The 14,338-nt window shown below is 44.5% G+C and overlaps 1 pseudogene; it reads right to left on the reverse strand.

Moving 5' to 3' along the window:
• Positions 1-778: 778 nt before the first annotated feature.
• On the reverse strand, positions 779-13,802 carry LOC112850905 (vomeronasal type-1 receptor 4-like; annotated as a pseudogene).
• Positions 13,803-14,338: the final 536 nt, after the last annotated feature.

The following is a 14,338-nucleotide window of genomic DNA, read 5'->3' on the forward strand; positions in this document are numbered from 1 at the left end:
TGGACAGTAGGTGTGGTCCCCAGTCATTCAGTACCCAGCCCAGGGGTGATTTAGGGCAAGGGTAAATATTGGCTTGGTATGTGAGAGTTGGTTAGGGCTATGGGCTCTGGAATGGCCGGTGGGTTTACACAGACGAGTGTCACAATGTGAGGCAGTGGTTAGCTATCTCTAGGCGTTAACTAGCACAGAGCGGGACAGTCTCTCTAGAATTAGGAAAGCCTCCAAGATGCCAAAGAATCATAAAGCACAGAAAATAATAATAATTTTTAAAACCTTGATTAATACAGTTCACTTGGCCAGGGTTATTAATCCAGGTACACACTACTCTGGCCTGCAAGGAAGAAGTCTAGAACTATTTCTTCACTCATAATAACCATGATCGGTGAGTTGAGGCTGATTTGAATACCTTCCAGGGCCAGTATGTTGTTTCCTTAAATACTGGCAAGTCTCTTATGACCACCCCTAAGGTTCATGTCAGCCTATGCTCAGGGGTGAGGGATGTCAATGAATGGTTTCCACATAAGAAGAAGAATCCCACGGATGTACACAGCATATGTACTTAACAAGTGTTTGGGTTTTTTTTTTTTACTTTTTTAAATATTTGTTTATTTTTGAGAGAGAGAGAGAGAGAGCAAGCAGGTGAGGGGCAAAGAGAGAGAGAGAGAGAGAGAGAAACAGAACCCAAAGCAGGCTCCAGGCTCTGAGCTGTCAGCACAGAGCCTGACATGGGGCTTGAACTCACGAACTGTGAGATCATGACCTGAGTGAAGTCGGATGCTCAACCAACTGAGCCACCCAGGTGCCCCAACAAGTGTTGTTTTTAAGGCTGGGTCCTACCAGTGGATCCCATGTCAATCAGAGTGCATGGGCTGAGAGCACCTAAAATATGCCATCCCTCTAGGCTGGCAAACCTTAGAACTCTGTGTTGTCCTATAACTTTTACCCCTTCCATCCCTATCCTGGAAACAGTCAAGAAGAGAACATCTGCTCTTGAAGATGGCTACATTCAATCACCAAATGGCCAAGCCAAGTTGTGTGGGCCAGGAGGAGGACATAATAGAGGTAGAATTAGACAGTTGACCCATTTTTAGATTTGGTGATAAAACGCATAACATGGTGGGAGTGCAAATGATCCAGAAAGGGTAAACAGTGACACGGCTTGCAGGGTCACAATGATGTGGCTGGAGTTGGCTAACTGACATGCTGGAGGCATTAGCAGTGTGAGGCATGATGGCCTGGAGTCATTCTGCCTGGAAGGGTTGGGAGCCTCCCCAGCCGTGAGACAAACAAGTCAACTTTCTCCCAGAACCACAGGTCTGGCACGCAGTGATGGCCTCTGCATCAGCACAGAGCTGAGCTCCATCATCGATCGCATGATCAATCAGTGCTCAGTGATCAGTCCCTTATGACAACAAGCCCTTAACACGGGTTTCCAAGGGAGCAGCAGCTGAGATGTGTTCCCAGGTCCCAGCCCCACCACCGTAATCAGAAGATCTACAGTTTTCAACATGGAAGATCAAGAGCTAGAACATAGGCAACAACCCCAAACCCTGAATTCTGACGACCCATCTTTGGGTGGAGCCACCATGCCCGCTTTGGGTTCTGCGTGGCTGGCACTGAGGCTGGGCAGCCACAGCACCCTAGGGAACACCATTAGGTGTCACTTTTCCCAAGCTGACACTAAACCCTTGGCCATGCAGTCAGGAATGCTCGGTGAACCAAAGGCCTCACAGAAGAAGGAAATTTGCTTCAGACACTTGAGAAGGTATTGCAGACAGGGAGTCTGGAGTTCTCTCTTGTCCAGCAAGGCAGAGGATGCAGGATTAAATATGAGAGAGGCTAGTGTCCAGGAAGAGACAAGAGCCAGGAATAGTGGTTTTGTCTCCATATTTATTGAGCTCACAAGATATTACCCACATGATGAACGTGAAGAAAACAAGATCCTACACACATGAACGTGGAGAAAACAATCAGAAAGTAATCTTTAACTTGTGTGTGTAAGAAGCAAGGCAAATGGAGTTTGCAATCAAGGTACATTAGTGTATTGGCACCAGATGGACAGTAATTTCCTGCAGGTGATACAAGTTACTCATGATCCCATTACACTATCTCACTAGCTAACCTCAGGCATTTTTGCCCCATGGTGGTGGCTTTCCTCTGTAAGCTTTTTTCTAACCCATTTATGTAAGTAGAAACTATTCCCTCACAAGAAGACATAAAATTTCCACCAAAGATAGCTCCCAATTTTTCCTTTAGACCTGAGATGTGCATGCACCAGTGTATTTTCCCTCTGTATATACAATTTCTACATGACAAGCAAGGCTTCTGGGGCCTTTCAAAGAGCTTGCATTGACCCAACTCAAAGCTGGAGGGGTCTGGGGGTCTCAAGCCCTGGATGGGAAAGGATTCAGTCTGACAAGAGCCCCATAGGAAGAAAAGAACTGACCTTCAGGATCAGTACAACCAGTAATTATGTCCAAGTAGCTATGAACCTAAAACCCCAAGGCACTTCCAGGTGGCGCCTTCGCCAACTGGCCCCAGACGACAAAATCACCAAATTCTCTTCACCAGTGGAAGAACTGAGCATTGAAACTATAACCACACATTTCCAGGAAACCTCAACTGGAGAAAGGACTATGAATTTCAACCACCCTTACTGATAGAGAGGTGGTAACAACCCAGGTAGGGCTATGGAGACCACCCTTCTGACTTGTCGACGAACAAACACAGTACTATGCACACAGTGGAAAGTTTGGACATAGAAGGGTAGAGACACTCATGATAAGACCTATCGTGCCTCCCTAATACTTTTCTACCTGCACTTCATCCAGATTGGCATGATTCACTCTGACACTAATGGGACCCGGAAGCCCAAACATACAACAGGTGGATTCCAGCTACTGACTGATGGAGAAACAGCAGGATGCTGAATTAGCCACAACTCACAAACTTCCATTTGTTCAGTTCTCTTCCTTCCCTCACCGTGGACCCTGTCCAAACCCTATCAGCTGAGTTTGAGTTTAGGTGCTTTATAATTATTTTTTCTATGTAAATAGAGGCTAATGAGTTTAACACTTACTTGAGTCAGGGGCCAAGCAAGGTTATGCTATCCCCTGGGCATGTGAATGCAACAGGTCAGGAGAAGCTAATATGGGAGGAGACAGGGAAAAGGAGGAGGTTGTATTTATATTTTTAGTTTTTCCCCAGTTTTATTGAGACATAATTGACCTATGGTATTGTATAAGTTTAAGGTGTACAATGTAATGATTTCTATGTGCATAGGTAAATGACTACCTCAATAAGCTTAAGTAACATCCAGGTACTATTCTCTTTTCCCTTTTCACACTAAGGTCTGTGCTGCCTTCTCACTGTGGTACATTCCAGGGCTTAGGAACACAGCAGTTCCCCCCCCCCCCCCCCCGCCCATTCCACGGGGGATACATTCCAAGACTTTAGATATATATCTTTAGAATGGTTAGTTGGAAACACCAATGATTGGTTGATATGCATATTTTATACTTCTTCACTAATCACTAAAGTAATGAATACTTGTTACAGAAAATGAGCAAACATAAGTGTAGAAGACTCTGGCAATTCTTCAAAGCTCTTGAACTAAAAAAGGATAATTTAATTATCTCTTCTTTTAAAAATGGTAGAATCCACCCATCAAACCATGCAATGAAGGTGCTTTTATCTGTTTATTTACAAAGATATCTCTTTCTTCTGTGTATACATCTTCTACTTAGGCTTCCTATCATTACTGGAGTCAATATTCCTCAATTACTCTTTACTACAAAATTCCATGTCATCTAACTTTCAACTTAATCGGCATTGAGTAGGTCAAACATGTCCAATAATTCCTAATGCACATTAGCGGCTTCATGTTCTTTCTTTTACTTGTATTCCACTGAATATCCTTATCAGGTATTTTGTCGGATTCCATATTTCTTTTTTTTTATGTTTATTTATTTTTGAGAGAGAGAGAGAGAGAGAGAGAGACATATCGTGAGCAGGGGAGGGGCTGAGACAGAAGGAGACACAGAATCCAAAGCAGGCTATAGGCTCCACACTGTCAGCACAGAGCCTGACTCAAGGCTCAAACTCATGAAAGGTGAAATCATGACCTGAGCCAAAGTCAGATGGTTAACCGACTGAGCCACCCGGGTGCCCCTAAGGTTCCATATTTCTGCTCATAACTTGAAGGCGGTGCACCCCAGTGGTCTGAAAATTAATAAGAAACCTGTTTTTAGGCAGAAAATCTTCTCCGGGAAGCGGAAGATCCAGTAAGACACAGGTGCTTCACCTCCAATTCCTCATCTGTCAGACCACAGCATTTCCTGCTTCTTCCCTGTCTGCCTCCAGGGATCCCAGAAAAGAAAGTACTGTTCACAAAGGCAACCAACTGAATGGGAGAGGATATTTGCAAATGACATATCAGATAAAGGGTTAGTACCCAAAATCTATAAAGAACTTATCAATCTCAAAAAACAAATAATCCAGTGAAGAAATGGGCAAAAGACATGAATAGACACTTCTCCAAAGAAGACATCCAGATGGCCAACCGACACATGAAAAAATGCTCAACATCACTCATCATCAGGGAAATACAAGTCAAAACCACATTGAGATACCACCTCATACCTGTCAGAATGGCTAACGTTAACAACTCAGCACACAAGAGATATTGGCAAGGATACCAAGAAAAAAGATCTCTTTTGCACTGTTGGTGGGAATGGAAGCTGGTGCAGCCACTCTGGAAAACAGTATGGAGGTTCCTCAAAAAATTAAAAATAGCACTGCCCTATGACTCAGCAATTGCACTACTAGGTATTTATCCAAGGGATACAGTAATACTGTTTTGAAGGGGCACATGCACCCCTACAGCACAATCCACAATAGCCAAAGTATGGAAAGAGCCCAAATGTCCATCGATGGATGAATGGATAAAGAAGATGTGGTATGTATATGCAATGGAGTGTTACTCAGCAATCACAAAGAATGAAACCTTGCATTTGCAACTATGTGGGTGGAACTAGACAGTATTATGCTAAGCAAAATTAGTCAGTCAGAGAAAGACAAATATCATATGACTTCAGTCATATGAGGACTTTAGGATGCAGAACAGATGAACACAAGGGACGGGAGGCAAAAATAATATAAAAACAGGGAGGGAGACAAAACATAAGAGACTCTTAAGTATGGAGAACAAACAGAGGGTTACTGGAGGGGTTGTGGGAGGGGGGATGGGCTAAATAGGTAAGGGGCATTAAGGAATCTTCTCCTGAAATCACTGTTGCACAATATGCTAACTAACTTGGATGTAAATTAAAACAATAAAAAATTAAATTAAATTAAATTAAATTAAATTAAATTAAATTAAATTAAATTAAATTAAAAAGAAAGTACTGTTCACACACGCTCCAAAGGACTCTTCAGAGATATGAACCAGAAGGTTGTAATTGTTTCTGGTAATTGGCAACTAGGAAAAACTTTTTTTCAGAAACATTCCTAGGTCTCCAAGTCTGCACTGTCACTGCCAGTACATGTGAAATGGTAATTGTGGGTCTCAGGGGAGGTGAGGACACGGGACCACAAACCCATAGCTTACAGTATGGCTGCCCCCCTAACCCCCTGCCCCCCTCCACACAAACACACAAGCAAAGGCTGTTGCAACCTTCACACTCAGTCCAAGCCTGGCAGCAGAAAGTATTCAAGTAAGGGTTTTCTCTTTCAGGCTGAAGAGCAGAGTCCCTAACGAAAGGAGGTGTTTCAGGAGCCTGTGTAAGTGATCATATCAGAAAAGGAATACTTCTGGGGTGGAGCCTGCTCCAGTACCAAAGCTATATGAGGATGAGGGAAATTCCTAAGGCGTGGGCTGAGCCGCTAAAGAAAACTGACAGCACTAGACCTACACCAACCCCTGACGATTCTTTTTCTTTTCTTTTTTTTAAGTAGGTTCCGCACCCAATGTGGGGCTTGAACTCATAACCCTGAGATCAAGAGTCACATGTTTTACTGACTGAGCCAGCCAGGTGCCCCAATCCTTGATGATTCTTAACATAACCTAATACAATCCTTACTCACGGTGTTTGCTCGTGTTTAAGCCAAGTGATTATGGAATTTGATTTTTAAAAAAATTTTTTTAACGTTTATTTATTTATTTATTATTTTTTTAATTTTTTTTTTCAACGTTTATTTATTTTTGGGACAGAGAGAGACAGAGCATGAACGGGGGAGGGGCAGAGATAGAGGGAGACACAGAATCGGAAACAGGCTCCAGGCTCTGAGCCATCAGCCCAGAGCCTGACGCGGGGCTCGAACTCCCGGACCGCGAGATCGTGACCTGGCTGAAGTCGGACGCTTAACCGACTGCGCCACCCAGGCGCCCCAAACGTTTATTTATTTTTGAGACAGAGAGAGAGCATGAACAGGTGAGGGTCAGAGCAAGAGGGAGACACAGAATCTGAAACAGGCTCCAGGCTCTGAGCTGTCAGCACAGAGCCCGACGTGGGGCTCGAACCCACAGACTGTGAGATCATGACCTGAGCCGAAGTCGGTCGCTCAACCGACTGAGCCACCCAGGCGCCCCTGGAATTTGATTTTTAAGGTTTTTAAGTATTATAGTTCTTAAACCATCTTCTGTTCCATATACCTTATAGAAATCCAAGACTAAAATTTTAGGTTTATTAGAGGTGCATCTATAATGCACAAGGTGCCATGCTTGTAACAAAAAGTAAGATGGGTCCATAGGAATCACCCAATCCCTGGCAGAAAAAGTATGTCTGAACAGCCGTTGCTGGAACAGAAATATATTTCTCTAACTTGGGTTATGACACAACTCAAGGGAATTAATCCTGCCCCACTGAAAACATCCATTTCCGATGATAATGGTGAGGACGGTTTTCCCTCTTGAGGTTAGGAAAACAGCATTTATTTTTTTTAATTTTTTTAATATATACTTTTTTCGTTTTTATTTATTTTTGAGACAGGGAGAGACAGAGCATGAATAGGGGAGGGTCAGAGAGAGGGAGACACAGAATCTGAAACAGGCTCCAGGCTCTGAGCTGTCAGCACAGAGCCTGATGCGGGGCTCGAACTCATGGACCGCGAGATCATGCCCTGAGCCGAAGTCGGACGCTTAACCGACTGAGCCACCCAGGCGCCCCGGAAAACAGCATTTAAAGAAAGGTAATTTAGGATTTGTGTTTCAGACAGTGGTGGTTAGGCTCAAATGTGTCCTGTGATATTTTCTCTGGTTGAAAAATATTGTGATATCCCAAACTCAATGCACATTCCTCTTTGACTTTAATACCATGCACAAGTTTCACAAATCTCATTTCTAATATTTTCACTTAACTGAGGTTTGAAAAGTATGTGATCAGAAAATAGGTACGATTTTATTTCTATACATTTTATTATTTATTAAGCTTTCGTGACCCATACTTGATGGCATGGCATAAATTGTTTAATTCGGTGATATTAGTGTTCAATTACTATAATATAGACACAGCACTCTCATCCTGGTGTAAAAGCATATGAGTCTTTCTGCAAACATCCTAACATTGAGCCAATTTTGCATTCATTAAACCCAAATTTGGTAATGGGGCAGATTCCTTTCGTATGATATTGCTATCTGTACTGCATATAAATTTTATTAGAATCTCTAAAGCCTTATTCTTTAAGATTTTATTTTTTTTAAGAAATCTCTACCCCCAATTCATAACCCCAAGATTAAGCGTCACAGACGCTGAGCCAACCAGACACCCCTCTAAAGTTTCATTCTTAACTGGTGTTGACTTATGGAATGAATCTTTATACATAAAGAAAAGGTTTTAGGGGCGCCTGGGTGGCTCAGTCGGTTAAGCATCCGACTTTGGCTCAGGTCACGATCTCGCGGTCCGTGAGTTCGAGCGCCGCGTCGGGATCTGGGCTGATGGCTCAGAGCCTGGAGCCTGCTTCCGATTCTGTGTCTCCCTCTCTCTCTGACCCTCCCCCGTTCATGCTCTGTCTCTCTCTGTCTCAAAAATAAATAAACGTTAAAAAATTAAAAAAAAAAATGACTTTAAAAAAAAAAAGAAAGAAAAGGTTTTAGGGGTGCCTGGGTGGCTCAGTCGGTTAAGCATCTGACTTCGGCTCAGGTCATGATCTCACGGTTTGGGAGTTCAAGCCCCACATCTGGCTCTGTGCTGACAGCTCAGAGCCTGGAGCCTGCTTCGGATTCTGTGTCTCCCTCTCTCTCTACCCCTCCCCCACTCACAGTCTGTCTCCCTCTCTCAAAAATAAACACACATTATGTCCATCAACTGATGAATGGATAAAGAAATTGTGGTTTATATACACAATGGAGTCCTACGTGGCAATGAGAAAGAATGAAATATGGCCCTTTGTAGCAACGTGGATGGAACTGGAGAGTGTGATGCTAAGTGAAATAAGCCATACAGAGAAAGACAGATACCATATGTTTTCACTCTTATGTGGGTCCTGAGAAACTTAACAGAAACCCATGGCGGGGAAAGGAAAAAAAAAAAAAGAGGTTAGATTGGGAGAGAGCCAAAGCATAAGAGACTCTTAAAAACTGAGAACAAACTGAGGGTTGATGGGGGGTGGGAGGGAGGGGAGGGTGGGTGATGGGTATTGAGGAGGGCACCTTTTGGGATGAGCACTGGGTGTTGTATGGAAACCAATTTGACAATAAATTTCATATATTGGAAAAAAAATAAACACACATTAAAAAGAAATTTTTTTATGAAATACTACCAATCTAAGGTAAAATGTTGGGGCACCTGGCTGGCTCAGTGAGTTCGAGCCCCATGTTGGGGGCAGAGATTACTAAAAATAAATAAATAAAGCTAAAATGAATGAATGAATGAATGAATGAATAAATAAATAAATAAATAAATAAATAAATAAATAAATAAATAAAGTAGGGATGCCTGGATGACTCCATTGGTTTGGCATGTGACTTTTTTTTTTAATGTTTATTTTTGAGAGAGAGACACAGAATCTGAAGCAGGCTCCAGGCTCCAAGTTCTGAGCTGTCAGCACAGAGCCCGACCCGGGGCTAAAACCCATGAACCATGAGATCATGACCTGAGCTGAAGTTGGAAGCTTAACCAACTGAGCTGCCCAGGCACCTCTAGGCAGCTGACTCTTGATATCAGCTCAGGTCATGATCGCACAGTTTGTGGGACTGAGCCCCATCTGGCTCTGCACTGATGGCACAAAGGCAGAGGGAAAAACAATAACAACAAGAAAAATACATGTTTCCGATAAGATGAGGGAATTTTTTTATTCCTTATCCAGGCAAAGCTGGGCCTGGACACACTGGGGTCACAGTTCATCAGCATAAAGGGGCTGAGAATAGGAAAACATACAGCAAAGAGAGCTGACATGGCCACCAGCAACTGGCTGGGTTATTTATTTTAATTTTTTTTAATGTTTATTTATTTTTGAGACAGAGAGAGACAGAGCATGAACGGGGAAGGGTCAGAGAGAGAGGGAGACACAGAATCCGAAACAGGCTCCAGGCTCTGAGCTGTCAGCACAGAGCCCGATGCGGGACTTGAACCCACGGACCGCGAGATCACGACCTGAGCTGAAGTCGGACGCTTAACCGACTGAGCCACACAGGCGCCCCTGGCTGGGTTATTGAAACAAGCCACACAAACTTGACAAATGGAGGAGAGTCTATGACAAAACACAAAGGTGTTCACCAGAACGAGGATGCTCTGGGTGGCTCTGGAACCAGCAGAGATTCTGGGAGAGACACTGGTTGCATGAATGGATCAGACTCTGCTTGTGCCTGTGCAGGATGGAGACCATGTAGCCCCTGGCCCAGAGCATGAGCCCCAGAGAGAAAACATCAGTGAGCGATAGCCACACCACAAACAGAGGGACTCTGATATTATCGTGAAAGACCCCACAACAGTATCCATAATTCCTTTTTCACGTTATGTTTGTGCTGATCCACTGGGCAGTCTCATAAAGCGGGAAAATGGTGTTTATCAGCACATCCTGCATCCAGCAGAGGGCGGTGGAGGGGCCGATGTACTTTGCAACTTTCCCTTTAAGCGCTGCCCACCTAGAGTTCTGGGGACTGATGGTGATGGCCTGGAAGATACTCAACAGGCAGGTGATCTCAATGGACACACCCCTGGCCACTCTCTGAACATAGAAGAGAAGGACACATCTAAAATCATCGGCACATGGGGTGCCTGGGTGGCTCAGTCGGTTAAGCGTCCGACTTCGGCTCAGGTCATTATCTCCTGGTCCGTGAGTTTGAGCCCCACGTCGGGCTCTGTGCTGACCGCTCAGAGCCTGGAGCCTGCCTCAGATTCTGTGACTCCCTCTCTTTCTGCCCCTCCCCCACTCACACTCTGTCTCTCTCTGTCCCTCAAAAATGAATAAATGTTAAAAAAAAAATAAAATGAGGGGCGTCTGGGTGGCTTGGTCGGTTAAGTGTCTGACTTCGGCTCAGGTCATGATCTCACGGTCTGTGAGTTTGAACCCCGCGTTGGGCTCTGTGCTGACCGCTCAGAGCCTGGAGCCTGTTTCAGACTCTGTGTCTCCCTCTCTCTCTGACCCTCCCCCGTTCATGCTCTGTCTCAAAAATAAATAAACGTTAAAAAAAATTTTTTTTAAATCATTGGCGCACTGCCTCCCCCCAAAATCTGCCATCATGTGGGGGACTCCTTTAGAGAGAATGACCAAGGCGTTGGCTACAGTCAGGTGCCTGGGAATCAAATCTGCACACTTCGCCCCCAGTGAAAGAAAGGAGGAGGTAAGGGTGAAGAAGAGACAGGTTCCCCAGGATTCCGACCACAGCCTGTGACAAGATCACTCCGACTGCCAGATCCCTGGTGGCCTTGCTGCCAGTCCTCAGTGACTGATGCTTGCCTTCAAAGCCATTGGATCCTGTGTAGGAACTGGGGGCGGGAAGCACATCCAGAGTGTCAACTGAATCCCAACATTCTCCGTTTACTCTGTGGGTTCTAAGATATTTCTAACTTCATTTTTTCGGTCTTTTCTTAAGAGATTTTTCAAGAGTTAGGGGCACCTGGGTGGCTCAGAAGGTTTAGTGCGAGACTCCAGCTCAGCTCATGATTTCACAGTTCATGGGTTCAAGCCCCACATCAGGTTCTGTGCTGACAGCTCAGAGCCTGGAACCTGCTTCAGATTCTGTGTCTCCCTCTCTCCCTCTTTCTCTCTGCCCCTCCCCCACTTGCTCTCTGTGTGTCTCTCTCTCAAAAAATGAATAAACATTTTAGGGGCGCCTGGGTGGCTCAGTCGGTAAAGCGTCCGACTTCGGCTCAGGTCATGATCTCACGGTCCGTGAGTTCGAGCCCCACGTCGGGCTCTGTGCTGACAGCTCAGAGCCTGGAGCCTGTTTCAGATTCTGTGTCTCCCTCTCTCTCTGCCCCTCCCCTGTTCAAGCTCTGTCTCTCTCTGTCTCAAAAATAAATAAACGTTAAAAAATTTTTTTAAAAATGAATAAACATTTTAAAAATATAAAAATATATATTTTTTTCAGGAGGCACTTGGGTGGCTCAGTCAGTTAAGTGTCCAGCTTTGGCTCATATCATGATCTCATGGTTTGTGGGTTTGAGCCTTGTGTTGGGCTCTGCACTGACAGCTCAGAGCCCGGAGTCTGCTTCAGATTCTGTGTCTCCCTCCCTCCCTCTCTCTCTCTGTCTCTCTCTCTCTGCTACTCCCCCACTTGTGTGCATGCACACGCTCTTTCTCTCTCAAAAATAAACATTTTTGGGGCGCCTGGGTGGCTCAGTCAGTTGAACATTCGACTTCAGCTCAGGTCATGATCTCACAGTTCATGAGTTCGAGCCCCGCGTCAGGCTCTGTGCTGACAGCTCGGAGCCTGAAGCCTGCTTCGTACTCTGTTTCTCTCTCTCTCTCTCTCTCTGCCCCTCACCTGCTTGATCTATCTCTCTCTCAAAAATAAACTTAAAAAAAATAAAACATTTTTTAAATGAAAAATAAATATATTTTCACTGGTATAAAAGTATACATCTATTTGTGGATGATGCTTTTTGTGTCTTTTGAACACACCACAGAGACATGCACACAGACTAAAATAAAAGCTATTGTTTATGAGTTGCGTGTTAAACTGAAAATTTGTTCTGTTGGGGCACCTGGGTGGCTAAGTTGGTTAAGTGTCCAACTTCAGCTCAGGTCATAAGCTCACGGCTCGTGAGTTCAAGCCCTGCATCGGGCTCTGTGCTGACAGTTCAGAGCCTCGAGCCTGTTTTCAGATTCGGTGTCACCTTCCCTCCCTGTCCCTCCTCAGCTCTCACTCCATTTCTCTCGCTCTCTCTCTCAAAAATGAATAAATGTCAAAAAAAATTCTTTTAAAAAGAAACAAAATTTGTTGATCATTTAGGAGTTGTATTTTAGAATTTTGAGACACTTGAACATATATTGATATGAGTGTTACAAAGCAATAAGAGTATGTCTGTGACATGATTGTGGAATGAATGGAAATTTGCAGGACCAATGCCTGAACAATTTAGAACCTTCACCCGCGAAAAATGAGTATCTCCAAGTAAATAAAGGCGAGAGCCTTCATTTCCCAAAGCAAACTGTAAGCAAAGACAAAGAAGGGAGGGGTCTTTGCAGATGAAATATGACGCTTTATGCAGAACTCTCAGTAAGTCACTCCAGATCCATATTAACGACAAAGAAAAAACTTTACTAACCTTAAAACTGTATTGGCTTCAGAATGGAGGGCTCTGCCAGAGAACTGAACCAAGAAGGTAAAGTTGGTTGTAATGGAACAAGCTGATGTCAGGTCCCTGATGCACCCTGGTCATGTCACTGCTGTGGTATTGTTGGAGGGGGAAAAAAAAACCAGTCAATTATACACCATGCCTCCAGCCCGTATCAGCGTCTGCCTTTGTCACCGGCTTTGGACCTCTATCGTCACCTTGGTTCCAAACGGACCCCAAGTTCTCATGCTCCACCGGTGGCTCCTGCACCAGCCCCTGCGAATGCAAGGTATGAATGCGCCCCCTGCAGGAAGAGCCAGGTGTGCGAGGAGGCATCAGACAAGCGAACCTGATGCGGAGGAGAGAGCCTGCTCCGGATGTAGAGAGAGTAACGTGTGCAAAGCAGGAGCTTTAAAACACTTTTTGCATATTACCCTGAGCTGTTTGCTACATTCTTGTTTCTATGAAATATGTGAATTATACTAAAAGTTGTTGACTTTAAAAAAATTTTTTTTAATGCTTATTTTATTTTTGAGAGAGAGTGAGACAGGCAGAGTGTGAGTGGGGGAGGGCAGAGAAAGGGAGACACAGAATCCCAAGCAGGCTCCAGGCTCTGAGCTGTCAGCACAGAGCCCGATGCAGAGCTTGAGCCCACGAGCCAAGAGATCATGACCTGAGCCGAAGTCAAGAGGCTCAACCGACTAAGCCACCCAGGTGCCCCTATAATTTACTGTTTTGGGTTTTTTTTTTTAATTTTTTTAACGTTTATTTTTATTTTTGGGACAGAGAGAGGCAGAGCATGAACAGGGGAGGGGCAGAGAGAGAGGGAGACACAGAATCGGAAGCAGGCTCCAGGCTCCGAGCCATCAGCCCAGAGCCCGACGCGGGGCTCGAACTCACGGACCGCAAGATCATGACCTGAGCTGAAGTCGGACGCTTAACCGACTGAGCCACCCAGGCGCCCCTAATTTACTGTTTTTAATCAACAACGTTTAGGGGCGCTTGGGTGGCTCAGTCGGTTGAAAATCCGACTCTTGATTTCGGCTCACGTCGTGATCCCGGGGTCTCGGGATGGAGCCCCATGTCGGGTTACATGCTAACCATGGAGCCTGCTTGGGATTCTCTCTCTGCCCTTCCCCCGCTCACACTCTTTCTCTCTCTCAAAAATAAATCAAAAAAAAACTTAAAATATAAATTTTAAAAATCAAATTATCATCAGAATCTAATCAGGAGAAAGCATCAGTTTTATGCAAATTTCGAGCCATCTATAGCTTCCAAGTCCCATAATCTCCAGTGTATTTAAACTGTTTCCTTAGCAATCTACACAACAAGGTTCTCTTTTTCAGAAAATTCTGAATGATTTTAGACCACGAATGCCATCCTATTTATTTGTGCATTTCCTCATCCTGGTCCATACAGAGCCGATGGTACCTCTGGATGAAACCTATACATTAAATGTTCTTCCACAGGGATATCCCAGGACCCAAGCTCATCCCTAATCCTGGGTATCAACAGGTCGCTCTGTCACCAAGTGAACATTTCCAACAGCTAAAGGTCATTCCTTCACGGTGGGAATTGCTCAAGGCATAAAAGCAGCCAGGCTGCAGAGGGTTGAGAGA

This window comes from Puma concolor, chromosome E2 (assembly GCF_028749965.1).
Source record: "Puma concolor isolate L17-30 chromosome E2, mPumCon1.1.hap2, whole genome shotgun sequence".
Classification (NCBI taxonomy): domain Eukaryota; kingdom Metazoa; phylum Chordata; class Mammalia; order Carnivora; family Felidae; genus Puma; species Puma concolor.